Here is a 17,030-nt window from a genome sequence, read left to right as displayed (position 1 = left end):
TTTTGCCCGAGTGATTGTACAGAAAGGCTCCGAGCGAGAATACAGCCGTCGAGCGAGTGATTGTACAGTCAATAATATCAACCAACATCAAGAAAATTGATTTATTTAATTTTCTACTGAAACAATCGTTATAGAACTTTCAGAATGGTTAGACTATATATCACCAAAGGCTTAATTGTAAAAAAGGATGTAGTTATGAATATCCTTTTGAATTATTTTTTAACTTTTATTCGATGTTGATGACGAATTTTGAGCGATTTACTCGGAGCTCAACCGTTTGTTAGAAAACGTCTGGTTGTATATGTCGCTTACAGCATTTAATTGGTCTATTATATTGTGTAGAATGTTTTCGTTACAAAATCTTTAAGCAGAAACTTAATATTATAATGTTTGCGTTAACCAAAACTTACATTCATCAACTTGTTGTTTTTCGAATGTCGGAGCACCGCTTGACAGTCTCCCGAATGACCAAAATATTAAAACACCGTACAGTTCCGTTCCCACACTGTGATATCATCGAGTACAAAATAACATAATAATTATCTTATCGCTTGTTATAAATTCATATCTGCAATGAATACTAATAAGAACGGAAATTAATAATACAAACATATTGTGTCGTTAGAAATATTTATATGCATTAAAATCTATGCACACGTACAAAAGAAATGTGTTAACGCATGCGGAAGAATATCACAAGAAAGTCTTGTTGAAACTTATGAATGTCTTCTCAAATCCAATATATTGGAAAAATCGAATTGTGATAGAAGAGTGTCCACCATGCATGTGTACTGCACTTTTATTAGAATCGTAGAATAGAATGTTATACCATGAAAATTATACATACATGTAACTGCTATATACAAATATTAATATAATATAAATATAAACAACACATCAGATTATACTGATTTGTATCACCACAATGTAATAGATATTAAAGCAGTGAGGTTGAATTCCCTGTCATTAATTTTATTCATCATCCACGCACGAACTTGTCTTATAAAAACATATATATCTGTACATAAATCTCAGTTTCAGGTATAGAAATGTGATTTTTTTCTGAGACAACTGCTTGTGACCATGAACAAGAACTTGCGGTCATCCGATGTTCAGTACTTCAGTACGTTGATACTACTTGTAAAACAATGTAAATACGAATATAGAAACCAAAGAGATTGAAACCGAAAACATAAAAAATAATCAGTTCGGAAACGTTTTTTTTTAAGTCAAAGAAGATTTAGTGTAAACCGATATACTCTGTTATATGTTGAAAATGGAAGCGCTAGCTGAACCAAAAATAACCAATAGTATATAAAAAGTGCATGGAATGTATTCTTGGTCCATAGTTGTTAACTTGAGAAAAACCTTGATCCATGTAAACATGCACATATAGCAATTACTTAAAAATACACATCTAGTAAAATGAAAATAATTGTATAAAATCGTGGTTGATATTAAGATTGTGGTCTTACTTATACGTTAAAATGAATAATATGCATTCTAATGTAAGTATAAGTCACTGTTTTTAAAAGGTTATAAGCAAAGACAGCCAATGTGATATGTTGTAAGCACGCTCGTCCTAAGAGTAAAGAGATTCGCCTCAGACTTGTCCTGCATTTGTTTCACTCATAGTATCAAACTAAGTTTTAATGTTTTAAAACATTTTGAAGATACAAAAACGCCAAAAAATATGTACAAAACAGACTCTTTCGTTCATTTCTTTTACAAAAATTAGGCAGTTAGTTTTCTCGTCTGAACTGATATACGTTGTCATTTCGGGGCCTTTTATAGCAGACTATGCGATATGGGCTTTGCTTTTGAAGGCCGTACAGTGACCTATAGTTATTAATTTCTGTGTCATTTTGGTCTCTTGTAGAGAGATGTCTCATTGACAATCATACCACATCTTCTTTTTATATATTTCAATCATTTAACAAGACATCAAATTGTTATTTTGTGTTATTCTTGCATCTATAATTCTTCTCAAACAATTAAAAAATTTTCAGTTCAAATTCAACTAAGGAACTAATCACTTAAACAGTGATCATTACAAGAAAATAAATCATACAAACACAGAGCTTATCGCTAGATCTATTTCAAAGATTGTAAATAAACTATTTACAAACAAAGAAATTGATGAGCACACTTATAACTTCTTAAGTGACTGCAAAAATCCTAAACATGGATACATGTACCTTCTTCCAAAGATACATAAAATTCGGCAAGACTCATTAGAAGCTATCAAATTAGATGGGTATAAAATTGGAGAATTAGCTGTGCCTTTTAGGCCTATAATCAATAAATGCAATTCTCCAACAAGAAGAATTGAAAAGTTTTTAGATTTAATATTAAAACCTTTATTGAGGAAACTAGAGTTTTACATTCAAGACACAAAAGATTTTATCAATAGGATAGAGTCTAAGACCTGTGTACGTAACTGTACACTAATTGCCTATGATGTAACTTCAATGTATACAAACATGAACATCGACAATTTACTAGATACAACCAAGAATTTCTTAGATCAAATTGATCGAACAAAGTATAAGTTTAAAGTACCAAACAAATCAGATCTAATATCTTTTGCAAAAATTATATTGGAAAACAATGAGTTCCAATTTAATGGGACTTTATATAAACAAGTTATAGGGGCACCACAAGGTGGAATATTATCACCCACTGCCACCGATCTGCATCTGTCAACAATACTTAGAAAAATCTTAGACAAATTTCAATTTAAAAATAGCATTAGTATGATTTGTCAATATCGTGACGATGGTTTCATGATTACAGAGTGCAACAAATCACAAATTGATGAGTTCTTTGCAATTGCAAACAACATTGACCCTCTACTTAAGTTTACGTATAATTTCTCCAATACAGAAGTGACGTACTTAGATACTGAGGTGTACAAAGGGGAGCGTTTTAAATCGAGTGGTGTCCTTGACATCAGGTTACATGTCAAACCAACTAAAACGTATCAGTACCTCCCAATTACAAGTGCACATCCTAAACATACTTTTAGAAGTATTATTACAGGTGAAACAATTCGTCACATAAGAAATAATAGCAACGAAACTGATCTCAACAAACATCTCCTGACTTTGGAGAACAAACTTATAGATAGAGGCTATGATAAGTTGGAAACTGCAAAAAACATTAAAGATGTGAAATACAAGATTAAACGTTGCAGTACTCTGTCAGATAATTTTAGACAAAGGGAAATTCCACTTACACTAGTAACTAAATATAACCCTACAGTTATAAATCTTAACAGAGCTATTAAGAAGCATTGGCAAATTTTGCAAAGAGATGAATATTGTAAAACAATATTTAAACAGATGCCTATCATTGCATATAAACGCAGTAAAAATTTAAAAGAGCACCTAGCAAAAACAAGACTTTTAAATAGGGAGACTTTTGAGAAGGGACCCTTGCTAAAATAAAACTTAGCTAAAAAATCCCGAAACACCGTTAATTAACTATATATATATTTCTAGTAAAAAAGGCAATAAGTCATTACGACTCTATAAAAACGGTGTCAAGTCTTGAGGTTTAAGAATGTATGTTGGTGATGGGAATCTTTGCATTTGTGGAAAGTTTACCCAAATGTTTGTTAATCAGCTCCACAATTTATTTTTTCCTTCACAATCAATTTGATAGTTTCGATGTGATTATGAAGATTTTGTGGGATAAGTTTATTTATTTTTGAGTGATTTGAATATATATAGTAGTTCTTTCGTGTATTTTCTGTAAATAAGTTATATTTGTGTTAATAAAATTTTGACTTTTCATAAAAGTTAACCAAATCCTTCGGATAAGGGTTTTTCAGGATGATTACTATAGTTGATATTGTGTGAAAATACATTGTATGTAAATGTTTAACCTCAGAGCAATAAATATGCATGCAAGTGATCGGGGGAAAAGTACTATTGCAGTTTCGCAGAGATTTGGTGTGTGACAAGGTGATGCTAAAACCAACTTCTCTTGATATTCTGCTGTCCTTGGGCGAATCATCAGTGATGTTATGAGACTTGCACAAGAAGGCAAAATTGGTGCGTCTTTAAATTAGATTGATTGATTGATTGTTGGTTGCTTAACGTCCAGTGGCAAATATTTCGTGCATCTTCAGGACGAGAACAAGTTAATAATAAAAACAATAGGTAGGTTTTGTCATAATAGAGGTCATTCGGGAATTGGTCGGGAAAATTTAGACTGCCACTGGAAAATGATGGTATATTGGATTGGGACAGAATTTGCCGTTGCAACAGGCCACCTACGGACCCCTCAAAGAGTTGTTGCAAGGGTTTTTAACGTCCAGAGAACGTGGCACTCCCTTTACACGAGGCATCGGATTAAACGTCCCCATTCTGACCGGACGTGACTGCGAACTTGATACATCCCGCACAGCCAAACGGTCGTCCCACTCCGTTTAACCGCCGGTCGAGAGAAGACCAAGTGATCATATTTCGTTTCCCAAGTCACCCTTGGGGAACTTTAAAATAGAAACAACAGAAATCCATATACTGTATGTGATCAAACTGATCGACATGTATCCTCATAACCTGACACTTGTATACGATCTCGTAGTTTGGATAGGAAAACAGGGTTTTTGTGTAAAAGAAAAACCTTAAAAAAAACAGAAAACTACACAAAACTGAGACCTTTAAACGTGTTGACAGTCTTTTAAGGTGTGCTGTGCTAATTAATGAGAGTAATCATTTATCCATGCATAACCAAGTAAATGTACTTATTGAGGTCAACACCTGTGCAATTAAGTAAAACAGTTACTGAAAAATCAGAATTTGAACTTGCTGTCAGTTCATTAATAACGATTGTTAGTGATGTGATTTGTTCTTCCATAAGAAAAAGCCTTTCTCATGTAGCACGACCAAATACATATACCGATCACATTTACCCAAGATTGTCTCTGATGCTTAACAAACTGCCAAACTCCAGAACTAACTAGATATTGTGACACCTTACAATTCAGACACAGTGGGGCCAAGGGATATGAAATATAGAGTTTAGCTCTATATAGGGGATGCCATATATGCTGCAGGAAAATCAAAGTCTATGTTAAGACTTTCAGAATAACACCAAGGTGTGTCTGAAAATATCAAGGGTATATTAAAAGAAGAACAACTACTTCACCCTGGCACCAGTGCTCTTATGAGCTATGTCCTCGGTTTGGTATTTCTATGGAAATGATGTCCGCATATCTTCTTAATAGATATAAGAAGATGTGGTATGAGTGTCAATGATACAACACACCATCCAAGTCGCAATTTATTAAGGTAAACCATTATAGGTCACGGTCCGGTTTTCAACACGGAGCCTATGCTCAAAAGTTCATTTGTTAGTTAATTTGTGAAAAATAACACAAAGGCGCTTCTGAACCGTATAGTGTCCCTAAAAATTTATTTAACAAAAATTCTTAAATGTATGGCTATTACAAATTCAATCGTTTCTGTAGCAACATTCGCCCAATTACATTTGGGATTGGCAGTGCAGATATATCATGCATATGCATATGGGAATATGGGTCACGAACATTGATCGAAACTTTGTACTCACATTGCTTTTATGTTTCCTATGCAAAGGTAAGACTATATCTGACGAGTTTGACAGAATCTTGACGGTATTTACGCTCCAGATGGCATTTGTACTGTGCTATGAACAAACTCTGTCCTGCGCCTAACTTGTTCTTATAAAAAAAAAAAGGGAAGTGTCTTGTTATGCTTATACGCGTACTTAATCCGCATATGATGACTGAGAGATTGATTCATGTCCTATCGTGTGTCGATCGCTTTTAAAAGTTATATTAGGATCATGACTGATTTTGAATTACAACATTAGAAAGTTGGCATTGCATTGTGTAATTTTTCATCCTTCCCTTAAAAAAATAATGAGTTAACTTTTTTTACCAGGATTAATCCACTAAAAAATGTTCATGCACCAAACTGACTTTGTTTTGCACCCAATTTGTTTTCAACCTCGCATTCGCCTCGGATGACTATAGTATATTTTATGTTATAACTGCTCTGTTTAGACTCTACAAATACACAATATGTATTTATCTATAACTAGATACTATTTTTTACAAAATACACAACCTTTAAGATGCAAAATTAAAAACACTGTTTCAGCGCTTGAATTTTGTTTTTTTCAAAGATAGAAAAAAATTTGAAATAATTTAATAAACTGGTGTTTTATAGTTTAGAAAATAATTCTGTAATATACTTTAGTGAAACACTATACACAATATGAAAGTTTATGGGTGTGAAAAAGACAAGGCCACTTCTTCTTTTGCTATGCCTTAAATGGAAAAAATCAGAAGGTTCCAAATCAACGCTATTTTGTAATGGCAGCTCTTCATATAAGTTGTCAAATTTGTCATTTTAACATCGTTTATAGCATATGCTTATGATCGAATTGTTTTTGTAGCATTCTATTGAATAAATATCAGAATATTTCTCCTTTTTGTCCTTGTGGTTGAATTATTGATATTTTTAGGTCTGACCTTTAACCTCAATTTCACAAAATTGTGACCACTCTGGATTTTTACGACCCAATTTTTCTTATTTTATATGTTTTCCTCTTTCCGTCGTTATATAATTTAGGTGTGTGTTCTTCTGGACCATTAAAGTTTAAAAAAATGACCTGTGGTTTCAGTACTACTAGTGCGGACAATTTTTATCATATTTTCGGTAAGGGTTGGGTTGGGTGTCCAACCCCGACTTTGGTCATATCTTTTGAAAATAAAATAAGCCAAATAACAACCTTGATTTTTTTCTCCAGTAGACATCAGCTAGCCTACCCAGCTCTCCTTTACACATTGTGCGGACAAATGTATGGCCGTTGAAATGTGTTTTATAATCTTTTCGGTAATGGCAGGGTAGGGTGGTTAGCTGAAGTCCACTTGAAAAAAAAGTGGCCTCCAATGTGGTTTTATGCAGAACAGTAACCCGCAAATCTATGGTAGTTTGCAAAAAATAAAAGTATTTTTTGTTATAATGTGATATGTAATATGTTGGCAAGTAATGAAAGCTCGTATCTTAATTATTAATAGACATCGAAATAAAGAGAAACTGTATGATAACCAATACAAATCTCCCAGAGACAAACTAACATTGATTAAGGCAACTAGTATGATGGTCTGAATTCATGGTTCTTAATTTCTGTATTCTTTGATATTTTAGGCCATTTTTCTCTATTCTTTATACTTTTTGCCAATTATTCTCTTCTCTTTATATTTTACACCATTATTCTAGCTTTTATATTTATTTCTTGGTCCATTGTCTCTATAATTTATATTTTTTGTCAACTATTCTCAATAACATAATACCCCAACAACGCCCTCTAATTCAGGTCACCATATATGTAGCCTTCACAAATAAGCAAAACAAAAACCCTATTCTGATTCACTTTCGCAATTATATTAACTGTATAGTCTATTGGATTAAATTTTCAGACATCCATATTTTCCGGAAATAATCTGGACTTGTCCGTATTTTCACTAGTGCTTACTTTCTCTTCCTCACCTGTCTATTGCAAATGGATGCCACGACAAAACGACTCCTGTGGATATTGTGACAAATCACCGTCAAGTACGTTTCAAATCAATTATAAACTGTTAAATATATATACCGTTAATTCCGTTAACTTGGATTCCACGTTTATTCAACAAATACGAACTGTAATTGTTTATTTCTATGAATTGAACTGAGAATTCTACTTTCGTTTTTGACTTGATATTATTACTGCATTGAACATTCATATATTTCTTTCGTACATATTGTAAATATTGTATTTTTATTTCTTTCAGTTTACCAAACAATACACGCTCTGTAAAAACTCCTGTGTCATTTCTGGTGGAATTATAATCTACAATCTTCAAACAAAAGTTGTTATTCTTTATAATTTGCCGAGATTGCGATACAGTCCCATGGTTATACTAGCTGAGTCAGGCTCAGCATAGTAAATTGACGACAACCTGTCTTTACATATCCAGACAAGGAACGACAACGTAGCAACTTACATACCTTTACACTGACAGTGGACTACATAGCTTGTGTATACTCGACAGCAAACTAACAACGTTGAGTCAACATGGATCCCAGTCATGAGGAACAACAAGAAGAGATACAGACCCCAGAGGGAAAGGTTCCAGATTTAGAACTATTACAAAATCCATCTAATACAATCCAGTCAGATGAAAATCCCGAGTCTAGGCGAGTTCGTGACCTCACGGAAAAAGGACAAGGAGCTTTCACCGAAAAACGTGACAAGTTCTGTCAGGAACTAGAGGCTCTCTGGGCAGACATTGAATCCCAGTTATTGGAAGTAACAGCGCCCCCTAACGATCTCCAGCGACTCCTAACAGTCCAGGACAAACTTGTTAAAGCCTGCAATAATTATCGTAGGCTCACAGATGAATACCTAGAATTTCTGAAAAGGACCAGAACATTGGAGAGTCAAAAAGAAATTGATGCATGTAAACTCTCTTTGGATTTACGTCTGTCCAAAGTGGAACTTGTTATGGAAAAACTACACGAGCATCGCCTCGCCCTAACAAATGCCAAATCCACTAAAACAAAGACCTCAAAAGGTAAGAAAACCTCACGCAGTGGTAGCTCTAACGTGTCAGACATGTCAAGCCTAGCACGGAGAAAGCGTGCCAAGGCAGAAGCTGCCAAGTCTAAAATAGCCTTTGTAGAAAAACATGCCATTATCCTACAACAGGAAGCAATGTTAGAGGAACAAGCCCTGTTCAGACAAATTGAAATGGAACAGGAAGCAGCACACAAAAAGGCAGAAATGGAACAGGAAGCAGCACACAAAAAGGCAGAAATGGAACAGGAAGCAGCACACAAAAAGGCAAAAATGGAACAAGAAGTCGCTCAGGAGGCTGCACAGAGAACAGTTCAGCTAGAACAAGAGGCTATGCGCAGGAAGGCTCAAATGCAACAAGAAGCCGCACGAGTAAGCCGAGAAAAGGCCCAACTTAAAGCCAAATTTAACCTTCTTGAAGCACAGAGAGAAGCTGCAGCCGCAGAAGCCGAGGCTCGTATCCTGGAATACGATGATAGCCAAGCGTATAGCGATCTCCCTGACGAAAAGGAAGATCCGCTCCAGCGCGTGCAAGATTTCGTCAATAAACTTCCTGTATCAACTGTTGTAAAGGAAGTAACAGAACCTCAAAGGAAAAAACAAATTCCTGTTAAGATCGAGCTGAGTCACGACGCACCGGCGTTCGTGCCATCCGTGGCACAGAACTTGCTGTCACAGACATCTGCTGTCTTGCCTTCCAATAATAAGTCACCGGAAGTTACCTTTATCCCAGATCTGGGATTAGTAACCGGCATACAAAAACTAGGCCTTTCAGATGAGAGCCCTACTGAACATCAAAAACAGGGTGTTAAAGAAGCGATCCCTGTCTTACGCATAAAACAAGACTTTATAGAAGAGATCCCTGTTTCACACCAAAAACAAGGCGTAACAGAAGAGATCCCTGTTGCAAACCAGCAACAAATCAACCTTACATCAGAGATAACTAGATTCCTTTTACGTAAGGACTTGCTTTTCTCCCGATTAACAAGCTTTAACGATCGGGCAGAGTCCTTTCATACTTGGAAAGCAAGCTTCAAGAACGTGACTGATGAGTTACAAGTCTCTGACTCAGAACAGATCGATTTACTGATCAAGTGGCTCGGTCCAGAGTCTGCTAAACACGCCATTAGCATAAGAGCGTCGAACGCTAATAATCCTACCATAGGTATACAGAGATTATGGAAGAGGCTTGACGAGCGGTATGGCGCTCCAGAAATGTTGGAAGCCTCTCTCAAGAGTAAACTTGCAAAATTCCCTACCTTAACAAATAAGGACAACGCACGTCTCTACGAACTGTCTGACATTCTATCAGAAATAGAATATCACAAGGAAAATCCCAAGCTGGGATGTTTGCTAGCATATTTTGACTCCTCGTCCGGGATAAATCCTATTGTTGAAAAATTACCGTACGGACTCCAAGAAAAGTGGACCACAAGGGCTACAAGATACAAGGCCAAATATGACGTTGCCTTTCCACCTTTCACAGAATTCTCTGCCTACATCAGGGAAATAAGTAAAACAAAGAACGATCCTGGGTTCATCTTTGGGTCAAAAGCCACACCAAATACAAAAGGTGCTGCGCCAAGGTCTACGCCTTACCCTAGGACTAAAGTTGGTGCTCATAAAACAGCAGTTGGGCAGCAATCTGGAGACGCCAGCAAACAAGGTCTTTGTATTCTGCACAATACAAAGCATTCCTTAAATGAATGTCGAGCGTTCCGAGCCAAGTCAATAGAGGAGCGCAAAGGTCTTTTAAAAGAAAACAATGTATGTTACAAGTGTTGTGATTCTACCACACATAGAAGCCGGGATTGCAATGCAAGCATAAGTTGTAAAGAATGTGGAAGTAAACAACACACTACCGCACTTCACATCACTAGACCACAGCAACCTGCAAGTTCACAGTCTAGCTCGCCTAAGCAAGCCTACGGCGGGGAGCCTATAGAATCGGCTGAAACTAAGGCAACCTCAGTTAACTCTACCTGTACTGAGGTCTGCAAAGATACATATAGTGGGAAATCTTGTGCTAAAATGCTTCCTGTGAATGTTTATCACAAAGATAACCAGTACAAAGTTATTCGCATGTACGCCATCATTGATGACCAAAGCAACCGGTCACTAGCATCGCCCGAATTCTTTAATCTTTTCGACGTCAAAAATAAACCGGAAAACTATACTTTATCAACATGCTCCGGCAAAGTAGTCACTTCCGGCAAAAGAGGAAGAGGTTTCGTCATGGAATCAATCAATGGTAATGACAAGTTTGACCTTCCCGTACTGATTGAATGTGATCATATTCCCAATAATAGGGACGAAATACCTACTCCTGAAGTAACAATGCATCACCCTCATTTAAAAGAACTTAGAGGTAGCATTCCACCAATAGAGGAAAATTGCCAAATTCTTCTCTTAATTGGCAGAGACCTTATAGAGGCACACCATGTCCTTGATCAGCGCATAGGACCACCCAGAACTCCATATGCACAACAATTGAAACTTGGTTGGGTAGTGATAGGAGAGACCTGCATTAACAAGCAGCATGTTCCTCTTGAGTTAAATGTCAAAATAACCAACATTTTGCCTACAGGACAACCTTCAACCTTTCAACCATGCACAAGCAAGTTTGACATCCGGGAAAACTACACAGACCCTGTAACGAAAGACCTACAATCGCCACTCTTTGAAAAAACAAGGGACGATGACAAGCCTGGACAGTCATATGAGGATAAAATGTTCATGAAGCAGATGGACAACGAATTTGTAAGAGACTCGGAAGGAAGTTGGGTAGCACCGTTGCCGTTCCGAGTGCCAAGACAGCCATTACCAAGCAACAGACAACAAGCTCTTCATCGTGCTAATATGTTAGACATCAGTTTGAATAGAAAACAAGTTAAGCGGGAACACTTTCTTACTTTTATGAGTAAGATCCTAGACAATAATCATGCAGAGCTCGCTCCACCATTGCACGAACATGAGGAGTGCTGGTATTTGCCATTGTTTGGTGTTTATCATCCGAAGAAACCCGATCAGATAAGAGGTGTGTTTGATTCTTCCGCCAAATGTAACGGAGTTTCACTTAACAGCGTCCTGCTTACAGGTCCAGACTTGACCAACGATCTATTGGGAGTACTGCTGCGTTTCAGGAAAGAAATGATCGCAGTAACTGCAGACGTTCAACACATGTTTCACTGCTTCGTTGTCAGAAAAGACCACCGTAATTACCTGAGATTTTTATGGCATAAAGACAATGACCTACAGGAGAACCTTGTCGAATACCGCATGAGAGTTCATGTTTTCGGGAATAGTCCGTCACCTGCTGTTGCTACGCTTGGACTCAGAAAAGCAGCTCAAGCATCAGAACTAGAGTTTGGCAGTCATGTGACTAACTTTGTTACAAGAGACTTCTATGTTGACGACGGTCTAACGTCATGTCCTACTAAGGAGGAAGCTGTTAAGCTCATGAAGGACACACAGCAAGCATTAGCAAAATATGGAAACTTACGTCTTCACAAGTTTGCCTCTAATTGCGCGGAAGTTATGTCTGCATTTCATGCCAGTGATTTGGCTTCAAATCTTAAAGATTTAGACTTAGAATGCGACAGCAAACCCCTACAACGTAGTCTTGGTCTCACCTGGGACGTAAACACTGATAACTTCTTATTTCAATTATCATCAGAAAACAAACCGATCACTCGGAGAGGAATTTTATCAACGATAAACAGTCTCTACGATCCTCTGGGATTTTTGGCTCCGGTGATTATACAAGGGAAACTCCTATTGAGGAAAATAGTATCAGAAACCGTCGATTGGGACCAACCTCTCACTGATGAGACAGCCGATGAGTGGAAATCTTGGAGAGATACTTTAATAGCTATCGAAACACTGCGCATTCCACGTACCTATGTGCCGTATCTCAGTAAAACTGCCACAAAGGAGTTACATGTATTCTCCGATGCATCAGAAAAAGCTATAGCAGCTGTTGCATATCTACGCACGACCGACAGTAGTGGTGAACCAAACATAGGTTTCATTCTTGGGAAAGCTAAAGTTGCACCAACAAGTGGTCATACTATTCCACGTCTTGAACTATCTGCTGCAGTTTTAGCAGTCGAGATAACACAGACCATCATGGATAATTTAGATTTACATATAGACACTGTAAAATTCTACACAGACAGTAAAGTAGTCCTAGGCTACATAAGTAACGAGACAAGAAGGTTCTTCATCTATGTCGCCAATCGAGTGGAGAAAATAAGAAAATTTAGCTCTCCAAGTCAATGGAATTATGTACCAACTCACCGTAATCCCGCAGACTCGGGAACAAGGTCCGTACAAGCCCATGAAATTCACAGCAGCGAATGGTTATTAGGACCAAAACAACTTCTTTCCTCAGAACAGAAGAATTCTGAGGATATATACCAGCTAATAGATCCAGAAGAAGATGGAGAAATCCGTGCAACTGTTAATGTTGCAAAAACATTTTCCACACCTGAGCATAAAGGTATCGGAACTGACAGATTCAATCGATTCTCCAACTGGACATCACTTGTGCGAGCGATAGCCTTTTTGGAACGTTTCTCTCGTTTACACGGGTCAAAACAGGCATCATCAGTGACTTCTGTGGATAGTTTTTCAAATGCCGAAAATTTCATCTTAATATCTGCACAACAGGAAGTTTATGGAGATGAAATAGATTGTATAAAACGTCAGGAACAAATCAATAAGCGGAGCCCGATAGCTAACCTTAATCCGTTTTTGGATGAACGAGGACTATTACGAGTTGGAGGCCGTATTGTAAAATCTGACTTACACCTCCGTGAAAAGAAACCATTGATCGTCCCTGGACGCCATCATATAGCGACATTATTAGTTCGACACTTCCACAATAAGATAAAACATCAAGGTCGCCATTTCACAGATGGAGCGATTCGATCCGCAGGATTTTGGATCGTAGGAGCAAAACGCTTGATCTCATCTATTATTCACAAATGTGTGATATGCCGCAAACTCAGAGGAAAAACCGAGTATCAAATCATGTCTGAATTGCCAGAGGACCGTCTTGAACCTTCACCTCCGTTTACTAACGTTGGAATAGACACCTTTGGACCCTGGACAATTGTTTCACGTAAAACACGTGGTGGATACGCCAACTCAAAACGTTGGGCAATTTTATTCACATGCTTAGTGACAAGAGCTATTCACATCGAATTAATCGAGGAAATGAGTTCTTCAGCCTTCATAAACGCTGTCAGGAGATTTGCCGCTATAAGAGGCCAAGTGAAGATTTTCCGATCTGACCGTGGAACAAACTTTATCGGAGCAATCGACGATTTAAAGATTGACTCAATCAACGTTGAAGATGGACCCTTCAAGAACTTTCTGTACAATTCTGGTACAACTTGGATCTTCAATCCGCCGCATTCGTCCCACATGGGTGGAGCCTGGGAAAGAATGATTGGTATCACCAGGAGAATTCTTGATTCTATGCTTCTTAACGCAGCCGGAAGAAGTCTAACACATGACGTGCTTAACACACTAATGGCAGAAGTTTCAGCAATAGTGAACTCTAGACCTCTGGTACCGGTGTCAACAGATCCAGAGAATCCGTTAATATTAACTCCGGCTATGTTATTGACACAGAAAACCAACTACGTTTTCACTTCAGACCATCTTGGGGAATTCGACAAACGAGATCTCTGTCTTGCCGAATGGAGACGAGTGCAGGCTCTGGCCAGTGTTTTCTGGTCCCGTTGGAGGAAGGAATACCTGCCGTTACTACAACAACGACGAAAATGGACCGAAGATCGCCGTGATCTCATCGATGGAGACGTCATTCTTCTAAAGGACAAAAACCTTTGCCGTACTCAATGGCCCGTTGGAATTATAGTGAACTCATTAAAAAGCTCAGACGAACATGTCCGAAAAGCAGAAGTGCGAGTAATCGTTAATGGAAAAGCCACAACCTACACACGCCCTATCGTGGACATGATTCTTCTCATAGAGAACAACCCTGTGTAATTATATGTATATATTTTTGGATTCATATAGTGACATTCATATGTGTTATGGAATAGTGATATCAGGTAGATTTCAGACGGGGAGTATTCTGATTCACTTTCGCAATTATATTAACTGTATAGTCTATTGGATTAAATTTTCAGACATCCATATTTTCCGGAAATAATCTGGACTTGTCCGTATTTTCACTAGTGCTTACTTTCTCTTCCTCACCTGTCTATTGCAAATGGATGCCACGACAAAACGACTCCTGTGGATATTGTGACAAATCACCGTCAAGTACGTTTCAAATCAATTATAAACTGTTAAATATATATACCGTTAATTCCGTTAACTTGGATTCCACGTTTATTCAACAAATACGAACTGTAATTGTTTATTTCTATGAATTGAACTGAGAATTCTACTTTCGTTTTTGACTTGATATTATTACTGCATTGAACATTCATATATTTCTTTCGTACATATTGTAAATATTGTATTTTTATTTCTTTCAGTTTACCAAACAATACACGCTCTGTAAAAACTCCTGTGTCATTTCTGGTGGAATTATAATCTACAATCTTCAAACAAAAGTTGTTATTCTTTATAATTTGCCGAGATTGCGATACAGTCCCATGGTTATACTAGCTGAGTCAGGCTCAGCATAAACCCTATAGGCTCCGAATGCCAAAATAATTGAATGCTTGTCCAGGTTTGAATTGTGAAATTGCGGAAAATTGTTTTTTAATCAATCTATCAAGCAAAACATATTATCGTCCTCGATGTTCACGGTACTGACAATACTGGCAGATGGACGTTGGTCATCAATTCTAATAATCTTAGATCGACCTTTCTAAACTTAAAAGTAAAGTTCACGCACCCGGTTCCTGATTGTTATTAAAGACTTTTGATCTGACAACCGCTGTGCATGTATACTTTAACGACTAGGCTAGTTTTCTTGTCAGTTTTAAAAAGTAATTACCTCCCTTATAAGTGTCATGTTGTAACAAATCTATTTATTTGTACCATCTTTATGAATCTTAATATTATATTGAACAATTTAAATTTGTGATTCGTTTAATATTTAAATATGATAATTTATTATTTATCAAAGGTATGAACAAAGTAATTTGAAAGTCTTTGATTATTTTATCACCGTATGTCAATTCAGAAGTCATGCGGTTTATTTTGTCTACATTATGTTGTACCAGCATGGCCGACCGTGCAAGGGCTGTATAGCCAGTCAAGGTCGTTAAAAACTTCCATGTGTACCAGCATGACCGACCGTGCAAGGGCTGTATAGCCAGTCAAGGTCCTTAAAAACTTCCAATTGTTGTACCAGCATGGGAGGGTTTACAATGCCCTCCTGTGGCAGAATTTACAAAGAATGTGAAACTAAAAAGGAAAACTGTTTCCATTATAAATCGGATAATAATTGAAATTGAATACTAATCTCTTTTTGAGTAAATTCGAAAACGAAAAATGGAAACTTGCACTTTAAATTTTCTTTTCATTTTTAATTGGTTTTTAGTGAAATAAAAAACAAAAAATGAAAACACTTTCGTTTTCCGTTTTGGTTTTAGAAAAATAAAACACAAAAAACGAAAACACTTGTTTTTCATTTTGGTTTTCGAGAAATCAAAACCGAACAATGGAAACATTCTCGTTTTTTATTTTTTTATTTTGATATTTCAAAATGAAAAACAAATGGACTCAAATATACACAGATATCGGATGTTGAATGTTGAAAATGAATGATGAATGCTGAAAACGAATGTTGAAAGTTGAAAATCGAATGTTGAAAACGAATGTTGAATGTTGAAAATCGAATGTTGAAAACGAATGTTGAATGTTGAAAACGAATGTTGAATGTTGAATGTTGAAATCGAATGTTGAAAGTTGAAAATCGAATGTTGAAAACAAATGTTGAATGTTGAAAACGAATGTTGAATATTGAAAACGAATGTTAAATGTTGAAAACGAATGTTGAAAGTTGAAAATCGAATGTTGAAAACGAATGTTGAATGTTGAAAACGAATGTTGAATGTTGAAAACGAATGTTGAATGTTGAAAACGAATGTTGAAAGCGATGTTGAATGTTGAAAATCGAATGTTGAAAACGAATGTTGAATGTTGAATGTTGAAATCGAATGTTGAAAGTTGAAAATCGAATGTTGAAAACAAATGTTGAATGTTGAAAACGAATGTTGAATATTGAAAACGAATGTTGAATGTTAAAAACGAATGTTGAAAGTTGAAAATCGAATGTTGAAAACGAATGTTGAATGTTGAAAACGAATGTTGTATGTTGAAAACAAATGTTGAAAGTTGAAAATCGAATGTTGAAAACGAATGTTGAATGTTAAAAACGAATGTTGAATATTGAAAACGAATGTTGAATGTTGAAAACGAAT

The 17,030-nt window shown here is 36.6% G+C and overlaps 1 protein-coding gene and 1 long non-coding RNA gene across 3 annotated transcripts in view; one reads left to right on the top strand and one right to left on the bottom strand.

The window, feature by feature from the left end:
• The window catches only part of LOC143046184 (carboxylesterase 5A-like), a 126,525-nt gene that overhangs the window by 94,086 nt on the left and 15,409 nt on the right, over positions 1-17,030 (bottom strand). The gene's annotated exons all lie outside the window — the stretch shown is intronic.
• On the top strand, positions 7,425-15,209 carry LOC143046182 (uncharacterized). The gene is made up of 2 exons (XR_012969084.1): positions 7,425-7,613; positions 7,832-15,209. It is a non-coding gene; the product is annotated as an uncharacterized LOC143046182 (long non-coding RNA).

The sequence above is a fragment of the Mytilus galloprovincialis genome, chromosome 9 (genome assembly GCF_965363235.1).
Source record: "Mytilus galloprovincialis chromosome 9, xbMytGall1.hap1.1, whole genome shotgun sequence".
Taxonomy (NCBI): domain Eukaryota; kingdom Metazoa; phylum Mollusca; class Bivalvia; order Mytilida; family Mytilidae; genus Mytilus; species Mytilus galloprovincialis.
This window is presented reverse-complemented; position numbering and strand designations above follow the sequence as displayed.